Raw genomic sequence first — 21,981 nt, 5'->3', positions numbered from 1 at the left:
GAGAGGCAAAGAAGCTCTGGAGGAAAGCAAGAGATGAGAAAGCTAGAGACAATTTGAGGGGAGCTACCACCAGATCACACTTAACAAGGAGCCAGGTGTGGAAGCAATGCCTAGAGTAAAAAGTTAGGTTGAGAGGCTATGAGGTAGGGCACAGGACTTTTTCCCACACAGAGAAATTCTGCAATAATCTGCAGTGGCAGTTTGAACAAGAGTGGTGGCAGTGGAGGGGTGAGAATCTGTTAGGTCAGAGTAGGGCCAAAAACATTTTCTGACCAATTTAATAAGAAGTGTGAGGAAAAGAGAGTTTTGTGGGGTTTCTGTTAACGGAGTAGGAGGAAACTGCAAAACACTGAAACTTGGGAGAAACATTGGGATCTTTGGTTTTGGATATGTTACATTTGATCTTCCTATGAGACAAAGTAGAAATCTTGACATATGATTCTGGAATTAAAGCACAGGTGAGAGATCCAAGCTGGAGCTATAAATTTTGAGGGTCCCAGCAAATGCTCAGTATTTGAAACCATAAAATTGAGGAAGATCACCAAGGGCGTGAATATAGACAGAGACAGAGAGAGAGAGAAGAGTTTCGAAACTGAGATGTGGAGCACTCTATCATTAAGACATGATGTAGAGGGAAAGAAATCAGCAAAAGAGATTGAGAAGGGAGCAATCACTGGTACAGGAGGAAACCCAGGAGACACTGTGCTAGAAGCCAAGTTGAGAAAGCATTTCAAGGAAGAATGAGGGATTAAGCTTATCAAATGCTGCTGACAGGCCAATGAACCCCTAAATTTAGCAGTGAAATGTCATTGATGACCATGACATGAAGTACCTGGGCCCAAAGTCTGGTTGGTTTGAATTCAAAAGACACAGTGGAAGATTTAGAGTTTGTGTGTCTAGAAAATCCTTTCAAAATGTTTTGTTGCAAGGGGAGGAGGAAGTCAGAAGGTAAAGTGGGCACAGAAAGTTGTTCTTTAGATGGAAGAAATAATGACATTTGTATGTGGATGAGAATAATCTAGTTGAGTGGGAAATTGACGGTCTAGAAGACAGAGAGGATAATTGCTCAAGTATTGTCCTTGAGCAGGTGGGAGGGGATTGAGTCTAACACACTGGCAGAGGTGTGGGTCTCACTTAGCTTACAAAGCTCAATTACACCAATGGGAAGAAAGGTAAAATCTGTGGGTAAAAGGCTAGGAGCTTGCTGACATTCTTTCCCAGTTCCATTAATTTGAACAGTGACGTAAAAAGCCAAGCATGGGGTCAGGAAAGGAGATGCTGGAGTTTTGAGGAAAGAAGAGAAGGTATATACATTTGACATCAAGGAAAATAAGACGTGAAGAGTAATTGCCAGGTGTTTTAGTCTACTTGGATGGCTAAAAGAGAATATGGTGGCTTATGGCATACGGAAATTTATTTCTCACAATCCTGAAGACTAGAAAATCCAAAGCAAGATGCCAGCAGATTCAGTGCCTGGTGAGGGTTTACTTCCTGGTTCATAGACAGCATCTTTTTGCTGGGTCTTCAGATGGTAAAAGTGGTGAGAGAGCTCTGTGGGGTCTCTTTTATAATGGCACTAATCTCATTCATGAGAGCTTCACCCTTATGACCTAATCACCTCCTAAATGTCCCCCCTCCTGACTACCATTACACTGAGAGTCACATTTAAACATAGGAATTTGGGGAGGGACATAAACATACATTCTATGGTATCAAGTAGCACTGAGGGACGATTAGAGGGTCAGGGTCATGAGTTTAAAATGATACCAGTCAACCTGGTGTCATTTTCTTCAGCAAGACCCAGGTCTCCAGGTAAGGACACAGCAGAGGCAGAGTTGGATTTAACCAGGGCTAGGGCTTAGCCAGTGACTCCAAAGACTATAAAAAGAATCAAGAAATTAGGAGTGTGTGCAAGAGAATGACTTTAGTAATTACCATGGAATTGGGCTGATATGGAAGGACACGAGGACATGAAATGTGAGTGAAAAGTGTTAGATCAATCATTGCAAGATCAACCCCAACTCTACTGCCCTATAGTGATTACAGTGACTATCTCCAAATCTAGGACCATCATTTAGAATCTTGGGCTCCAGGAGCACTGTTCTTAATTTTTAATTTTGAAATAATTATTGACTCACAGAAAGTTGCAGAAGTAATCATGCATACCCTTCACCTGTGTACCCTTCCACCAGTGGTGACATCGTTTATCACTGTCATAAAATACCCATGAGCATTCTCAGGATATTGGGTGCCTTACAATCAGATTAAATTCAATGAAAGAGGGGACAAAAAAGAAGCAGCTCTCACTCACTTGTCTTCATATACTTGCTCTCTCTTTCATTTGCATCTGGTGCATAGCCTTTGAACCAGGTGAACAGACCTGGGTCCAGACACACTTGGGTTCAAATCCAAGCTCCACTTTTCATTGACTTTGGCATCCTAAGTCAGTTATATTGTGGTACAGGGCTGAAAATTAAACCTCAGTATCACATGCTCCTTTTAAAATTTACATATCTGGTAAAATCAGGAGGGCCTCCAACAGCCTAAGCACAGGTTCCCCTCCCCATCTATTCCCGTACTAATGTTGCCTAGCGTAAAGACCCTCCTTGCCAAAAAGACCAGCATGGTTCTTGATTATCCCTGAGTAGTGGTTTTCATTTCCCTATAAGCCCTTGGAATTATTCAAATCAGCTAAGTTATACCCTCCCATAGGAACCAGGAGTTATTGCTGATTCTGCAACGTCTAAATCCCACAGCCCCCCAATTGTTTACTCTGCTCCTGAGCACAAATCCGTGTGGTCCTGAAGAGTCTGTGGTGTACCCCTTCCCTCTGTGAACTACTATTGACCTCAGCTGTCCTTTGCTTTGTGTCCCACCATCAATAGCTCTAGGGTGGCAATCCCTTCCTTTCCAAGAGGGTGAAGAGGGGGTTATAATCCAACTTTCTAACAAAAATTTCTAAGAAATAATGAAACAATCATAGTTGTAAGGGAAGAACACAAATTGGAAACAGAAGTCCATGGAACTTCCTATGGAAAGAACCCAACTATAAACACACCCATATGTATACATGAAATCACTATGTTGATCAAGATATAGGACATATCCAGCATGTAGTTGCAACTTTGATTTTGTTAAAAAATGTATTTATTTATTTGAGAGAGAGAGCAGGAGAAGGGGCAGAAGGAGAGGGAGAAGCAGACTCCCCACTAAGCGCAGAGCCCCATGTGGGACTCGATCCCAGGACCCCAGGATCATGACCTGAGCCAAAGTCAGATGCTTAACCAACTGAGTCACCCAGGTGCGCTGCACTTTTGATTTCTATTTCACCCAAGAGTCTTTTAAGATAGTGCCTTTTAATAGCAAATTTTTTTGTGTTTATATTTTAGTTTTTAATGTCTACTCTCTTGCTGCATATGTTAAATACTGTGGATTGTACCATTTTGGGAGTTTGGAATCTGTTGAGTTGCTCTTGTTATATAATAATACATAGAAAAATATTATAAATGGTACTTAGTCGCTTGGAAGCAAAAATATATTCTGTCAGAAATAGAATTCTCTATATCCTATGTGTGGTTGCATAGACTAGTGTACATGTGTGTTTCTACAGGATTTTATTTGTATCCCCAATGGCCTTAATATGCTATATTTTTAATCAATTAGAAGTCCTTTTTCTCTTATAAAAATTAAAGAAGATATCTTAAAAATAAAAAAAAATACACATCACCTCTCTCATCTTTTAATCTATAAAATGGGAATTCAACTACAACCCCTTATCCCAAATCGATAAACTATCTTACGCAGTCTCTGCATGAACAAATACTCCCTTCCTCTCCCTGAAGATGATGCCTCAGTTGCAGAGTGCAAGGGCCACTTTCTTCACAGTGATTCCCTCACCTTTCTTTGAACTCTTTCGACAGTTATAATATTTACTACACAAATGGTACGTACATTATCTTCTCATATGTACCCATTTCCCCTGCCACTTCCAAATCTATAAGAGCAAAGTGTGTGTGTTTGCTTTTCTATGCCTCAAAACATTTTATTCAGTTTTGGAATCACAGTAGATGCTCAATAAATTAAAATAAGAGCTAACATTGATTGAGTGTTTACTGCAAGTCAGGCCCTGAGCTAAGAGTCCTACAATAACCTTCACAAAGGATGAAAGAGTGTTTTCCTTATCCAAACATGGTGGCTTAAAGCAACAATTATTATTATACTTTATGATTTCGTGGGTCAGAAATCAAGGCAGAATTTAGCTGCGTGAAACTTCTACATGATGTAGATGAAAGTTGCTCAGTGGTATCTGGCTGACAGATGGGCAGGTCTGAAAGGCCCGAGATGGTCACACTTTCATGTCAAGCACCTTGGTGGAGATGGATGGAAACCTGGGCTCATTTGAGACTGTTAACCATAGTACTTGGTGCACTGAGGATATCAAGACTTCTTACATGGACGTACAGAGCTCCAAGAGCAAGTGTTCCTATGAGCAAGATGGCAGCCACACAACCCTCATGAAGTCACATGGTGTCACCTCACTGTGACAATTCTATTGCTCAAGCAGTTACAAACCCACCCATTTCAAAAGCAGGGGACATAGACTCAACCAATCGATGGGAAGTATGCCATAGAATTTTTGGCCAGGTATTAAAGTCACTAAAGATATCATCCCCGCTCTAAAAAAAGTAAATTTGGACTTACAGAGAAATTGAGTAACTTGCCTTAGGTCATGCAGCAAGACAACGGTGTTAACACCTGAAGAGGATGTCCATCAACTGTACCCCAGGTAGGGACCCTGCCGTATCAGAATTACATGTTCAATTAAGATACTTAATGTTGAAATATTTTAACACTCATAGCATATAAAGACAGAGCTGCTTCTTTTAGCCCATATAGTCCTTAAACAGATACAAGTCTCAGCATATAGTTTACAGTAGAGGGAAGATTTATCACTTTGCCAGAGCTAGCATATGGTTAATGCACATTTATAGGAGTGATTGAAATGATTTGGAAAGATGGGTCTAAGTTGCGTCACAGCACCCAAGATTATGAGGCCTCCTAAAAAGAAGACTGATTTAGAGGCATTATGGCTAATGCGGTTGCAGTTGAAAATTGCTCGGAATTTGCATAGACGTGCCTTGAAAGCAAAAAGCTGCCATAGCCTGACTTCTCTGGAAACTGTTTAATTAGTATGTTGAATATTAGTTCATTTAATGCATGCCCTTATGGTCAAGGTGTGTGTGTGTGTGTGTGTGTGTGTGCACGTGTGTGTGTGCGTGCATGCAGGTGCACACGTGTGCACATTCAAGTGTGTGTGCAAATGTATGTGTGTGTGTGTGTTTCTGGCAGGAGGTATGGATAGGGGCTGGTGGAGACCAGTATTAACACATTATTCTGAACACATTACTTTGTACAAAAATGACCCTATCTGTGGAGAATTCTGGCAACATTAGTGACTAGCAGAACAGCAACGGGGCAGTGGGAAAAATAGAGAAGATGGTGGCACTGAGAATCAGTTTCTGACATGAAATCGACTAAAGCATTAAAGGGCATGGGAATAAGGCAGCGTAATGCAGTAATGAGGCAGGAGAGCTCCTGCAGCTGAGGCTGGAATCCCAGATCGGGCACGTCACACTGACTGCAATTTGAACCAACTGTGCAATGTCTCTGAGCCCCAGATTCCTTACATGCAAAGCAGATGGGATAACATGAGAGTAAAGCATTGCAGCCAAAATTATACAGACTGCACAGGACCGTGCCTAGAAATGGGTCTGGCACTTTGGGGGCACTTAATAAATGCTGTCTGATGATGGTGATTATCAGGAGACTGTAATTCTTCATCTCTTCTCATCAAGTTCCATTGATGGCAGAAACACTGCCATCAAATTCCCTTTGTTATGTTAAGGGCATGTTAGCACAGGGCTTAGCCTATATTAAGAACGCTGTAACTACTGTGATATATAATGATTGCAGGCATGAATGAATAATAGGCAGAAATGGAGAAGAGCCAAAAATAATGGGGTTAGGGAAGGTTGTAGCAATATTTCCAAGTGGTTAAGACTACGGGCTTTGAAGAGAGACACGCCTTGGAAGATCCACTATGTCCATCCATAGCTGTGGGACACTGGGAAGACCATAATACTCCCCTCCTGAGTTGTGCTGGTGGTTAAAGGAAGTATTGTACGTAAAGTGCCCTGCGCAGTGTATGCCCAGAGAACACACTCCAACACCCACTGCCACCCTTGTTACTACTGTTAATGATCTAGTAATGGACCCTTCCTTCCCCATTCCTTGGGTTTCTTCCTTGCTAACTGAGTTTAATGCCTTTCTGCATACACTCAATTAAACAAGAATTTGTTAGCTTTCATGTACATTGTGCAGATCTACCAATCTGGCTTTTTTCCTTTTCTGCTTTAAATGTTTAGGCTCTAGGTTCACGCTAGTTCTATTGATTGCTTTAATGTCACAACTAATGTTTCTTTAACTTAAGGAAGATGCTCAACTTCACGGTAGATTGTATATAAAGCCTCACACTGTAATTATCAAAGCATGAGACTTTCAGCCAAAATAAAATGATTCACACCCTATTTCACCTCTTCCCAGCAGTTGATAGGTATGCTTATTTGATTTAATTTTATTTTTTGTTCTCTGTAATGGCTTACCTCTATTAATTATACACGAAGCACATTCCTCCCCAAACTAGTAAGCAGCTGCAGCATTTTTGGTGTTTTCATCCCCGAATGTCCAACTCACGATTGATTTTGTAATTCAAAGAGATGGTGACACGGTCCTCTGAACTCTGTAATGAAATGTGTTTGTTGTATTTTGTGTTCTACCGAAACTTGACTCTGTCCATTATCTTTCTTTTTAAATTGCAAAAGCAATGCATGCTCTGGTCTACACATTGATTACTGAACCAAAGGGAGGTGTTTTCTCATAGTACTGTATTCCTTAAATGCACTCTATAGATTTTACGAGTTCCGTTCAAAAGCGACTTCTGATTCGATTGATACCCAGTCTCTTTTCCCTCTTAATGAAAATACTGCAGTACTATCTTAAAGGAATATGGTAGAGAATCTTCTGTCTACGAATCTTCCGAAAATGAGTCCATGGATGGGAAATTTACAAAAGAAACATACAAGCAGCCAACCAACACAGGAAATAATGTTCATCTTACTATGTAAGGGAGAAAAGGATCTATGTATGTAGATCCTCCAACTGGGCCTCTCTAATCAGACTGACTGTACGCTGAGGAAGAGAAGATCATACAAATGTACTGAATATATATGTTACATGACATAGGGCCCCTCATAAAATGAAGACCCAAAGAAATGGTTAACCCTGAGTGCTTTTATACTATGTTTGATGGAAAAAGTCATGGCAAAATGTGATAGAACAAAGGGGTATGAGCCAAAGGTAATAAACTGGGCAAAACTTGAAACGGCTGGCCCTTTCCAATTCCTCTAGGCGTCCCTCCCTCTGACTTCAGAGATCATGATGCTGTTCCTTTCTTTCTTCAGGTACAAGAAGCACACCTCTCACAACCGGGTCTACGGACCTGCTCTAGGGAGGAAGGGGAAACCAGAGAGTCCTTCCAGCACTTGCCATCTTCTCAGATTCCTTCAGCTTGGAATATCCAGCATGCCGTATTTGGGGATAGTGTGTTCTGAACCCCAACACAACCTATAGTCTTACAAATAAGAATATAACCTGCAGCTATCTAGTGCTTTCTGTATACAAGTTCTGTTCTAGAAGAACCAGAATTGATTCATTTAATTCTCATAACCACCCTGTACAAAGACACCACCCAGGTTCGAACACAGGTCAACTAGAGACCATCCTCTGTAGCTTAAAACGCTGTGCTCAGAAGAAACGTACATAAAGCAACATAAAATACTAAATTTCACCTACCAGATTGACCAAAGATTTTTGCCTAGGTGATGACTCAAGGATGATAACAATGTCGTGAAAACAAGCTTCCTTATAATGTGATAAGAAAATACAGATTGGTACAGCCTTTCTCTAAGCTAGTTAAGCGCCCCAGTAAGTTTATATCCTTTCATCCATGAATTATGCTTCAGAAAATACTGGGATGAACTGAAAATTCTACGGTGATGCTGGGGACTTCTGAGTCTGGCTGCTCAGATTGGGTTCTAGTTCCACTGACTGCCAGGAGTGTAGACTCGGAAGTTAGCCAGATTCTCTATGCCTGTTTCCCCTATCATAAAATGAACATCGAGAGGAGTCAAGATGGCGGAGAAGTAGCAGGCTGAGACTACTTCGGGTAGCGGGAGATCAGCTAAATAGCTTATCTAAAGATTGCAAACACCTACAAATCCAACGGGAGATTGAAGAGAAGAAGAACAGCAATTCTAGAAACAGAAAATCAACCACTATCTGAAAGGTAGGACTGGCGGAGAAGTGAATCCAAAGCGACGGGAAGATAGACCGCGGGGGGAGGGGCCGGCTCCCGGCGAGCAGCGGAGCAATGGAGCAAAATCAGGACTTTTAAAGTCTGTTCCGCTGAGGGACATTGCTCCAGAGGCTTAACTGGGGTGAAGCCCAGGCGGGGTCAGCGCGGCCTCAGGTCCCGCAGGGTCGCAGAAGGATCGGGGGTGTCTGAGTGTCGCAGAGCTTACCGGTATTAGAGCAGGGAAGCCGGCTGCAGAGACAGAGCCGAGGAGTGACTCTCAGCTCGGGGTTGCCTTGAACCGGTCGCAGGCTCGGTCAGCTCGGAGCGCGGCCGGAGGCCAGGGTGACGGGAGTCATTGGGCGCGGTTCTCTGAGGGCGCACTGAGGAGTGGGGCCCCGGGCTATCAGCTCCTCCGGGCCGGAGACAGGGAGGCCGCCATCTTCATTCCCGTCCTCCAGACTCTACGGAAAGCGCTCAGGGAACAAAAGCTCCCGAAAGCAAACCCGAGCGGATTACTCAGCTACTCAGTGCGGCCCGGGTAAGGGCGGTGCAACTCCGCCTGGGGCAAAGACGCTTGAGAATCACTACAACAGGCCCCTACCCCAGAAGATCAACGGGAAACCCAGCCAGGACCAGGTTCACCTACCCAGGAATGCTGTTTCAATACCAAGGAGAGCGGCAGAAATCCAGAGGAGAAGAAAGCAAAGCACGGAACTCATGGCTTTCTCCCCATGATTTTTTAGCCTTGCAGTTAATTTTTTTTCTTTTTCAATTTTTTTTTCTTCTTTTTCTCTTCTTCTGCTAAATTTTTTTTAACTTTTACCGTTTTCTTTTTTAACGTTTTTTTTAAATAGTTTATCTAATATATATTTTTTTTCCTCTTTTTATATTTTTTCTTTATCGGCTTTCTTTTTTTAAATAGTTTTTTTTTTTTTTTCGTTTTGAACCCATTTTTATCCCCTTTCTCCCCCCTCACGATTTGGGATCTCTTCTGATTTGGCTAAAGCATATTTTCCTGGGGTTGTTGCCACCCTTTTAGTATTTTACTTGCTCCTTCATAAACTCTTATCTGGACAAAATGACAAGGCGGAAAAATTCACAACAAAAAAAAGAACAAGAGGCAGTACCAAAGGCTAGGGACCTAATCAATACAGACATTGGTAATATGTCAGATATAGAGTTCAGAATGACGATTCTCAAGGTTCTAGCCGGGCTCGAAAAAGGCATGGAAGATATTAAAGCAACCCTCTCGGGAGATATAAAAGCCCTTTCTGGAGAAATAAAAGAACTAAAATCTAACCAAGTTGAAATCAAAAAAGCTATTAATGAGGTGCAATCAAAAATGGAGGCTTTCACTGCTAGGATAAATGAGGCAGAAGAAAGAATTAGCGATATAGAAGACCAAATGACAGAGAATAAAGAAGCTGAGCAAAAGAGGGACAAACAGCTACTGGACCACGAGGGGAGAATTCGAGAGATAAGTGACACCATAAGACGAAACAACATTAGAATAATTGGGATTCCAGAAGAAGAGGAAACAGAGAGGGGAGCAGAAGGTATATTGGAGAGAATTATTGGAGAGAATTTCCCCAATATGGCAAAGGGAACAAGCATCAAAATCCAGGAGGTTCAGAGAACCCCCCTCAAAATCAATAAGAATAAGTCCACACCCCGTCACCTAATAGTAAAATTTACAAGTCTTAGTGACAAAGAAAAGATCCTGAAAGCAGCCCGGGAAAAGAAGTCTGTAACGTACAATGGTAAAAATATTAGATTGGCAGCAGACTTATCCACAGACACCTGGCAGGCCAGAAAGAGCTGGCATGACATATTCAGAGTACTAAATGAGAAAAACATGCAGCCAAGAATACTATATCCAGCTAGGCTATCATTGAAAATAGAAGGAGAGATTAAAAGCTTCCAGGACAAACAAAAACTGAAAGAATTTGCAAATACCAAACCAGCTCTACAGGAAATATTGAAAGGGGTCCTCTAAGCAAAGAGAGACCCTCAAAGTAGTAGATCAGAAAGAAACAGAGACAATATACAATAACAGTCACCTTACAGGCAATACAATGGCACTAAATTCATATCTCTCAATACTTACCCTGAATGTTAATGGGCTAAATGCCCCAATCAAAAGACACAGGGTATCAGAATGGATAAAAAAAACAAAACCCATCTATATGTTGCCTACAAGAAACTCATCTTACACCCGAAGACACCTCCAGGTTTAAAGTGAGGGGGTGGAAAAGAATTTACCATGCTAATGGACATCAGAAGAAAGCAGGAGTGGCAATCCTTCTATCAGATCAATTAGATTTTAAGCCAAAGACTATAATAAGAGATGAGGAAGGACACTATATCATACTCAAAGGAACTGTCCAACAAGAAGATCTAACAATTTTAAATATCTATGCCCCTAACGTGGGAGCAGCCAACTATATAAACCAATTAATAACAAAATCAAAGAAACACATCGACAAGAATACAATAATAGTAGGGGATTTTAACACTCCCCTCACTGAAATGGACAGATCATCCAAGCAAAAGATCAACAAGGAAATCAAGGCCTTAAATGACACACTGGACCAGATGGACATCACAGATATATTCAGAACATTTCATCCCAAAGCAACAGAATACACATTCTTCTCTAGTGCACATGGAACATTCTCCAGAATAGATCACATTCTTGGTCCTAAATCAAGTCTCAACCGGTATCAAAAGATTGGGATCATTCCCTGCATATTTTCAGACCACAATGCTCTAAAGCTAGAACTCAATAGCAAGAGGAAATTTGGAAAGAACCCAAATACATGGAGACTAAACAGCATCCTTCTAAAGAATGAATGGGTCAACCAGGAAATTAAAGAAGAATTGAAAAAATTCATGGAAACAAATGATAATGAAAACACAACGGTTCAGAATCTGTGGGACACAACAAAGGCAGTCCTGAGAGGAAAATATATAGCGGTACAAGCCTTTCTCAAGAAACAAGAAAGGTCTCAGGTACACAACCTAACCCTACACCTAAAGGAGCTGGAGAAAGAACCAGAAAGAAACCCTAAACCCAGCAGGAGAAGAGAAATCATAAAGATCAGAGCAGAAATCAATGAAATAGAAACCAAAAAAACAATAGAACAAATCAACGAAACTAGGAGCTGGTTCTTTGAAAGAATTAATAAGATTGATAAACCCCTGGCCAGACTTATCAAAAAGAAAAGAGAAAGGACCCAAATAAATAAAATCATGAATGAAAGAGGAGAGATCACAACGAACACCAAAGAAATACAGACAATTATAAGAACATACTATGAGCAACTCTACGCCAACAAATTTGACAATCTGGAAGAAATGGATGCATTCCTAGAGACATATAAACTACCACAACTGAACCAGGAAGAAATAGAAAGCCTGAACAGACCCATAACCAGTAAGGAGATTGAAACAGTCATCAAAAATCTCCAAACAAACAAAAGCCCAGGGCCAGATGGCTTCCCGGGGGAATTCTACCAAACATTTAAAGAAGAAGTATTTCCTATGCTCCTGAAACTGTTCCAAAAAATAGAAATAGAAGGAAAACTTCCAAACTCATTTTATGAGGCCAGCATCACCTTGATCCCAAAACCAGACAAGGATCCCAACAAAAAAGAGAACTACAGACCAATATCCTTGATGAACACAGATGCGAAAATTCTCGCCAAAATACTAGCCGATAGGATTCAACAGTACATTAAAAGGATTATTCACCACGACCAAGTGGGATTTATTCCAGGGCTGCAAGGTTGGTTCAACATCCGCAAATGAATCAATGTGATACAACACATTATTAAAAGAAAGAACAAGAACCATATGATACTCTCAATAGATGCTGAAAAAGCATTTGACAAAGTACAGCATCCCTTCCTGATCAAAACTCTTCAAAGTGTAGGGATAGCCGGTACATACCTCAATATTATCAAAGCCATCTATTAAAAACCCACCGCAAATATCATTTTCAATGGAGAAAAACTGAAAGCTTTTCCGCTAAGGTCAGGAACACGGCAGGGATGTCCGTTATCACCACTGCTATTCAACATAGTACTAGAAGTCCTAGCCTCAGCAATCAGACAACAAAAGGAAATTAAAGGCATCCAAATCGGCAAAGAAGAAGTCAAACTATCACTCTTTGCAGATGATATGATACTATATGTGGAAAACCCAAAAGACTCCACTCCAAAACTGCTAGAACTTGTACAGGAATTCAGTAAAGTGTCAGGATATAAAATCAATGCACAGAAATCAGTTGCATTTCTCTACACCAACAACAAGACAGAAGAAAGAGAAATTAAGGAGTCCATCCCATTTACAATTGCACCCAAAACTATAAGATACCTAGGAATAAACCTAACCAAGGAGACTAAAAATCTATACTCAGAAAACTATAAAGTACTCATGAAAGAAATTGAGGAAGACACAAAGAAATGGAAAAATGTTCCATGCTCCTGGATTGGAAGAATAAATATTGTGAAAATGTCTATGCTACCTAAAGCAATCTACACATTTAATGCAATTCCTATCAAAGTACCATCCATTTTTTTCAAAGAAATGGAACAAATAATCCTAAAATTCATATGGAACCAGAAAAGACCTCGAATAGCCAAAGGAATATTGAAAAAGAAAGCCAAAGTTGGTGGCATCACAATTCCGAACTTCAAGCTCTATTACAAAGCTGTCATCATCAAGACAGCATGTTACTGGCACAAAAACAGACACATAGATCAATGGAACAGAATAGAGAGCCCAGAAATGGACCCTCAACTCTATGGTCAACTAATCTTCGACAAAGCAGGAAAGAATGTCCAATGGAAAAAAGACAGCCTCTTCAATAAATGGTGTTGGGAAAATTGGACAGCCACATGCAGAAAAATGAAATTGGATCATTTCCTTACACCACACACGAAAATAGACTCAAAATGGATGAAGGACCTCAATGTGAGAAAGGAATCCATCAAAATCCTCGAGGAGAACACAGGCAGCAACCTTTTCGACCTCAGCCGCAGCAACATCTTCCTAGGAACATCACCAAAGGCAAGGGAAGCAAGGGCAAAAATGAACTATTGGGATTTTATCAAGATCAAAAGCTTTTGCACAGCAAAGGAAACAGTTAACAAAACCAAAAGACAACTGACAGAATGGGAGAAGATATTTGCAAATGACATATCAGATAAAGGGCTAGTGTCCAAAATCTATAAAGAACTTAGCAAACTCAACACCCAAAGAACAAATAATCCAATCAAGAAATGGGCAGAGGACATGAACAGGCATTTCTGCAAAGAAGACATCCAGATGGCCAACAGACACATGAAAAAGTGCTCCATATCACTCGGCATCAGGGAAATACAAATCAAAACCACCATGAGATATCACCTCACACCAGTCAGAATGGCTAAAATTAACAAGTCAGGAAATGACAGATGCTGGCGAGGATGCGGAGAAAGGGGAACCCTCCTACACTGTTGGTGGGAACGCAAGCTGGTGCAACCACTCTGGAAAACAGCATGGAGGTTCCTCAAAATGTTGAAAATAGAACTACCCTATGACCCTGCAATTGCACTGCCGGGTATTTACCCTAAAGATACAAACGTAGTGATCCGCAGGGGCACGTGCACCCGAATGTTTATAGCAGCAATGTCTACAATAGCCAAACTATGGAAAGAACCTAGATGTCCATCAACAGACGAATGGATAAAGAAGATGTGGTATATATACACAATGGAATACTATGCAGCCATCAAAAGAAATGAAATCTTGCCATTTGCGACGACGTGGATGGAACTAGAGGGTATCATGCTTAGAGAATAAATCAATCGGAGAAAGACAACTATCATATGATCTCCCTGATATGAGGGAGAGGAGATGCAACATGGGGGGTTGAGGGGGTAGGAGAAGAGTAAATGGAACAAGATGGGATTGGGAGGGAGACAAACTATAAGTGACTCTTAATCTCACAAAACAAACTGAGGGTTGATGGGGGGAGGGGGTTGGGAGAGGGGGGTGGGGTTATGGATATTGGGGAGGGTATGTGCTATGGTGAGTGCTGTGCAGTGTGTAATCCTGGCGATTCGCAGACCTGTACCCCTGGGGATAAAAATATATGTTTATAAAGCTGTAAAAAAAAAAAAAGAAAAAGAAAAAAGAAAGGATGAATACCCAAGTTTTGTAGCAACATGGACGGGACTGGAAGAGATTATGCTGAGTGAAATAAGTCAAGCAGAGAGAGTCAATTATCATATGGTTTCACTTATTTGTGGAGCATAACAAATAGCATGGAGGACAAGGGGAGATGGAGAGGAGAAGGGAGTTGAGGGAAATTGGAAGGGGAGGTGAACCATGAGAGACTATGGACTCTGAAAAACGATCTGAGAATTTTGAAGGGGTGGGGGGTGGGAGGTTGGGGGCACCAGGTGGTGGGTATTGTAGAGGGCACGGATTGCATGGAGCACTGGGTGTGGTGCAAAAATAATGAATACTGTTATGCTGAAATAATAAAAAATTAATTAAAAAAAATTAGATTATGGTGATGCACTCCATGAACATTCTAAAAGCCATTAAATTGCACACTTTAAATGGGTAAACTCTATCGTGCATAAATTATCTCAATAAAGCTGTTAAAAAATCAAAAAAATAAAAAAATAAAAATAAATAAAATGAACATCATCATATTACCCATCTCTAAGCTCTGCTGGAAGGATTCATGTCCTTAATACATGTAAGGTGGTAAGAAAGACCTGCCACACAGTTGATGTTATATAAATAGTAGCCATTATATACACTGCAGAATGACTTATAATGGGAAAAATGGTGAACTCCTAAATGCCCTAAAATTTATACACTTGCAAAATGACTTATAACAGGAAAAATGGTGAACACCTAAATGCCCTAAAATTTATAAATAGTTACAAATACTGGCTCATGCTTAAATGTTACATTCTGTACAGTGAAATAGGACATAGCCACTTAAAATATTTCCAAATATTTATTGAGAAAATAAGAAAATGCTTGTAAAATAGTACTATATACACACGGAAAAAGGAAACAAAATTTTAAACAGGAAAAAATTTAAATTACATATATAAATATGTTTGTATGTTGATATGCACAAAAAATGTTGATAAAAATGCACCCAGATTTTTAAATCCTGTAAGTTTTTGTGGTGTAACATAGCTATGTGCCACACCGGGCACAGAGCCTGATGCAAGGCTCGACCCTGAGATCATGACCTGAGAATCAAGAGCCACCCAGGTGCCCTAAAAGTATTCTTGATATTGCGAAACTAATGCTTATGATCAAAAGCTCATTTCTCTACCTACAAGTTATAAAGAGAATTTACATAAACCTTTGAGCTAACCTCTCTAGGACTGCCCACCACACACAACATTGCAGGACTGTGTGCAGGCATTTCCTTTCTTCCTGAAGGGACAAAGAATTGGGTCATTACCTCTGAGTGAAACAAGACAATCAGGCACTTTAGACAGAGACAGTTTTTAGATTCTTCTGGTAATCCCTTCACTTTGAGAATGATTTCAGCATAAAATCCGAGTGAGAAAGAGAAAGAAGAACACTCTTTCTTAGGGGCTTCTGGAAGCCGTGCTCGTTTGTGCTATAAACCGAAAGCGGAAACAAGAAAAACAATGTAATGACCAAAACTGCCAATGTATTAATAAGGAAAAACAGCCAATATGTTAATAGAACTTGAATTTAACTTAAAAAAAAAAAGTATGCTTTTAAAGATCTAACAAAACAGTACATTTGAAAGAGAGATGGCTGTGAAAGGCAGTGTCATTCATTAAATATCCACTTTCTAATTCCGATTTCAGGACATTTCATGGAATTTTAATGTCTTAGAACACAATCACTTGAATTTGATAGTATTTCAGCTCTTATCACAAGGACTGTCATTTCCTGTATGAAATACTATTCAGTTATAAAATGTTCTCTTCAATCTCTTGCAGAAGATTTCCATTCCAATCTGGCCTCCTGTGTTTCACGCTATTACTAACAGCATTCTGTAAATATCTTTCAAAGTTGTTTTTTTTTTTTTAAGATTTTATTTATTTATTTATTTATTTGACAGACAGAGATCACAAGTAGGCAGAGAGGCAGGCAGAGAGAGAAGAAGGGAAGCAGGCTCCCCGCTGAGCAGAGAGCCCGATGTGGGGCTCGGTCCCAGGACCCTGGGATCATGACCTGAGCCAAAGACAGAGGCCTTAACCCACTGAGCCACCCAGGCGCCCCTCTTTCAAAGTTTTATATGAAGGTGGCAGAATGCAAATCCTGAAAAGCAATACAAACCTGCAAAATATAACTGGTCTGTCAGGAAAAAAGAGTTGTTGGCAACATATACAGGAAATCCATTTTGCAATCAACCTGGGTCTTATCAAGCTTCTGTTTGCTTTGCAAATACTGATGTAGTAGAAATCCGAGAGGTGATTGAAGTTGTTTACTAAGTAATCATCCAATGTTGTGGCGCTTAAGTATGTGGCATTAGTTGGAGTTAATAGAAAAGGAACTCCCACAACTCAACACACTGTGCCTCTTTTATCTACAGATGATGAAAGAAGAAAACACTGCTTTCACTTATTTAATGTACCAATCAACCCAACCCAAAATAAACAGCAGGGGAATTGATTTCTGTTTGTCTTCGGAATTTTTTTAGGAGCAGAGAGGCAAAGACATGAAAAATTTGATTCTCAGTCTTGCCCACACAGATGGAGGGAAGACATTTGTGATTTACAAAACAAAAACAAACCAAGCCACCCTGCACAGGTTTTGTAAGCAAAAAGAGGAGAAGTGAGTATCTCCTCACCTAGAGATGTCCTTGAGGCTAGAATGGAAAAGAAAGGAACAATAGCCCAATTGGCCAGGATCCCTTTGGGAGCAAAGGGATCTTACATGGTCTCAAAAAATACATCTCTGTCCAGCCTCTGGTCATCAGATCTGTAGACTAAAAAATCTGATTTGAAAAAAAAACAAAAACAAAAACAAAACTACTTATCAGTTTTTCTTTTAATAACAATGATATACAAAGAGAACTAAAATTAACTATATTTCTTAACATTACTGTTGATCTCATATCCTTCCTCCAAGGATTTTCTCTATGCACAGACCCTTTTACGGACGATATGCTACCTCCATGTGCTAGACAGCCTCCAGGATTATGCCATAATTTTAGTTAAAATTTAATGCATTCATTTGCTAGTCAAAGGTGTGGCCTCTGGAATGAGACAAAACCTGGATTAAAATTCAATAGCATGGAGCGCCTGGGTTAAAGCCTCTGCCTTCGGCTCAGGTCATGATCCCAGTGCTGGGATCGAGCCCCACATCGGGCTCTCTGCTCAGTGGGGAGCCTGCTTCCTCCTCTCTCTCTGCCTGCCTCTCTGCCTACTTGCGATCTGTCAAATAAATAAATAAAAAATCTTTAAAAAAAAAAAAAATTCAATAGCATGAAGCAAAGCACTTAAACTCTCCACAGTTTACTTTCTGCAATGATAAAATGTATAAAATATCTTCTTAAGGATCAAGATTCCACGAGGATTTGGAGAAACAGTGTACTTAAAGCCCTGAATACAAGATAGATACTAAGTTCTAAATTAACGGTAGTTATTTTTACTTCATATGTGTTTTAAAATTAGTAATGTAAACAACTCAGGCATTCCTTTATGCTAATCTTTGGAAACTGGACTCAGGCATTTCCGGTGTGTATCCTGACCAAAGATTGCTGACACACACTTCCTCGGCATTCCCAGGCTTACTGGTTGACTCAGCCTCAAATCAGCAGCCCATTAGGAAATAATCTAAAAACAACCCATCATTTTAAGTACAGATAGCTAACAAACGCGTCTTTATTGGCAGATGCCCTGTTTAGTAATGATGACTGCAGTGGGGTGGGGTGAGGGGGATCCTCACTCTACATCCTACTGGCCAGATGCCCCCAGATCAATCACTTCACTTCACCTGCTCTCAGTTTATCCAGCTTCACAATACTAAGGAAAGCTTAGAACAGTGTCTAGAGGTACTAGGTAATTTGTAGTAATATCAGCATTCATCCGGAGCGGTGTGTGTGGTATTTGTATCCAGAGAAACGCTTATTATTTGAAGATTGTCTTTGTTCTGCCGTAAGACTAAGAGCTAGGTGTACACAAATGATTTCCATACTTCGCCTCTGCCATCCATAGCTTATCCATGAGGGCTCCTCTCCCAGTCGCGAGGCACATGGTGGCAGCCATTCCAGAGATTCCAAAAAGAGGCACTAATACTATGAAGGAGAGGGGCATTTCTTCCTGTGAATATCCATTTATTAGCAGAGCCCTCTTCGTCAGAGCCCTCACCAGGCTGCCCCTGAGTTCCCACTGGCCAGAAGGGATAGGTTGCACACTTAGGTCTAAACTAGTCACTGGCAGGAGGAATGACATCACCAAGAATGACCTGGACTAATAATGGCTCATCCTCCAGAATACGGGAGAGTGGAAAACTTAAAATTGGGGGGGCGGTGAGGGATCTTCCAAGCAAAGGAATTAGGGGATGGGGGAAAGAGGCAAGGAGAAAGGGTTTTATAGGCGATCCATTAAATCGAACACCAAGTCCTTTCTCAGTAATGTTTACCATATATTAAGCACATATGTATCCCAGATACTTGCTTTGTGTGGATTATAATTCTCTTAACAATCCTCCCCAGTATGGCCCCGTCCCCATTGCTCTGGTGAATGCTCTCATCCAGCGTCATTTTTCTATCCTCGTGTTTACCCCTCAGCAGCAGCAAATACAGTTAACCTCTCCCTGGACATATCAAAATGTTCTTGTGTCTTCCCTCTCCCAGCTACTCCTCTTCCAACTCTCCCGCTGACTCCCTCTGGTCAATGTGGCATCTAGATGCTGGAGTGTCCCAGGGCTCATGCTGGAACATTTCTGTTCTCTGTTCATTCTTTCTCCTTGAGTCCTCTCTCCTAGCAAAGCTAGTGAGTCCCAAACTTGAGTCTCTAGCCCAGAGCTCTGCCCTAAGCTCCAGGTTGCAGAGTCTACGGTTTACTCCTATATACATATTTGATATCTCTACTCGGATCCTAACATGCAACTTGAACTTAACATGTCCAAAATGGAACTCCTGGTTTCTCTGTCCAAACCAGCTTCTCCTAGAGTCTTGCCTCATTTGATTGATTCTTCTTGTCAAACCAAAAACCAAGGAACTACCCCAGCTATCTCCCTTGAGTTCCTCCCACTCAACCTGTCAGCAGGCTTTATCATTTCTACCTTCAAAATATATCCCATATCCATCTTTTTATCTCCATTTCCATTGCCACTTCTTCACTCGTCCCAGCTACCACCATCTTACCTGGAATACAGCTAAAGCTTCCTAACTGTTCTTCCTGCTATCATTCTTAACATCTGTGCCATAGTCCATTTTCTACAGAGCAGTTCGCTTTTAAAAATGCAGACCAAACCATGTAATTACACTTCTTACAGTCTCCTGTGATTTCCAGAGCACTTAGAGAATATCCAAATACTTACAGTGACTCAAACACATTAAGTGATTAGAACTTTGCCATCCTGTAAAGCCAGTCTTTTGTTTTTTAAAATGCTCTGTCCTGGGGTACCTGGGTGGCTCAGTGGGTTAAAGCCTCTGCCTTCGGCTCAGGTCATGGTCTCAGGGTCCTGGGATCAAGCCCCACATCGAGCTCTCTGCTCAGCAGGGAGCCTGCTTCCTCCTCTCTCTCTCTCTCTCTTTCTCTCTCTCTCTCTCTCTCTGCCTGCATCTCTGCTTACTTATGATCTCTGTCAAATAAATAAATAAAAATCTAAAAAAATAAATAAATAAAATAAAATGCTCTGTCCTATTTCAGGGCCTTTGCGTTTTCTACTCCCCAGCACAGAACACTCTTGCCATCATCCCTCACAAGGCTAGTGCCGTTTTATCATTCCGGTCAGCCTTACCCTCAGGAAAGCCCGCCCTTACCCCAGGGGTAAGGCTGACCGGAATGATAAAATGGCACTGTCTGACGCAGGGCTGCCTCTATCTGCCAAGGCATTCTTACTATATAACAATTAAGATTATCAGAACTGGCTTATTTGATTATTTATTGTCTGCCTTCCCCCACCAGAAGGCAAGCTTCATGAGGACAGGGACTGTGTGTCTCTTATTCAGTACTGTATCCCAACGGTTAGAATAGTGCGTAGCACAGAGTAGCTACTCAGTTTAACATTTGGGAAGTGAATAAATGATACTGTAGGAGTGAAATATTTTCCCCCAATGTGCAGATATTGAAAATGAGAATCAAAGAGGTTTAAAAAATGCTGTCCAAGGTTAAAACAGCCCTCCAAGAAGCCCATAAAAACTCCTAGATCTACATGCCAAATCAGAACGCCTCTCAGATCCCCTCCCTCTTCAGGAGCTTTGTCGTATGGCTCAATAAACTCACTATCGCTCAATAAACTTGCTTTGCTGTCCCCCACTCTTAGTCTGGTCCACCTCTCCATTCTTCCAAGTGAAGCGGTGTTAGCGAGGACCATGGACGTCAGTGGCAAAGAAACCCTGTAACACCACCGCTGAGAATTTAGATAACTTGTTTACATCCAACATTAACATTGTCTTCCAACTACTCTATTGTTTTGTTAATGTAATCAGTGTTGGAATATGGCTACATTGGTCACAACAGTTCACTACACCAACAGATAAGAGTTAAGACCTGGAACGTTGAGGTTAATGAAGCTGCTGACACAAGAAACCCAGAACTGTGACTTAACAACCAAATGTTATCACTAAATAAATAGAGATGAAACGCAATGGTGTTTTACATCGAAGATCAGAGAAGACAGTAAGTCAAACTTTGCAAAAACCCTGTAAATCACCATAAAATTTACGATTTTTTAAAAGAAGGCCCAGTTTACACCCAAATTATGGGAATATTTTTCTTTTTTATAAATAACATTTTGATTTTATGAAGTATATTTGTATCTCCTTATGTCTATAAGGCTTCCTTTTATTTCTTCCAAAACTGGAGGGCTAGTTACAAAAATCGAATTCATCAACACACACATTTACCAAGCACATTCATCTCGGCTGAGGGCTGTGCCTGCTCTGGGACCAAAAGTCTGTGGTAATTTATGGACCTTTAAAGTCTTAGAAAGAAATATCAGTGGAAGTCAGTGCAAATCTGAAAGTCTAGAAGCTCATGAAGCACGGCCTCTGAGATCAGACAGAACCTTGGGGAAAACTAAAATTCACTAGCAACCCTGACAGATCAGAAGGAAGCTAATAATGTTGGGATATGCTGGTCAACAGTCCTCTGGGTTTCCTTAAATCACTCAAAAACATATTACTGTCAGTCACTCAGCTGGGACTTAGAGAGGCACATGACTGAACTGGCTCTGCTCCCAGTTACTGATTCAAATGTGCTTTCATGGACAGCAAAATGCTCAGGGCGGTATCAGGCTCCAGCTCAAAATGAGAGGAAGGTCGACATTTTACTTGCTACATTGCTTTGCTCATTGACCCCTGGGTGTCTCCAAACATTGGCCGTGGCACAGCT

The 21,981-nt window shown here is 40.9% G+C and overlaps 1 pseudogene; it reads right to left on the bottom strand.

Moving 5' to 3' along the window:
- LOC125094167 (sentrin-specific protease 2-like) overlaps window positions 1-20,962 on the bottom strand; it is a 63,110-nt pseudogene extending 42,148 nt beyond the window's left edge.
- Between the last annotated feature and the right edge of the window lie 1,019 nt (window positions 20,963-21,981).

Source organism: Lutra lutra, chromosome 2, assembly GCF_902655055.1.
Source record: "Lutra lutra chromosome 2, mLutLut1.2, whole genome shotgun sequence".
Taxonomy (NCBI): domain Eukaryota; kingdom Metazoa; phylum Chordata; class Mammalia; order Carnivora; family Mustelidae; genus Lutra; species Lutra lutra.
The sequence above is the reverse complement of the archived record's forward strand: the minus strand, read 5'-3'. Positions and strand labels throughout refer to the sequence as shown.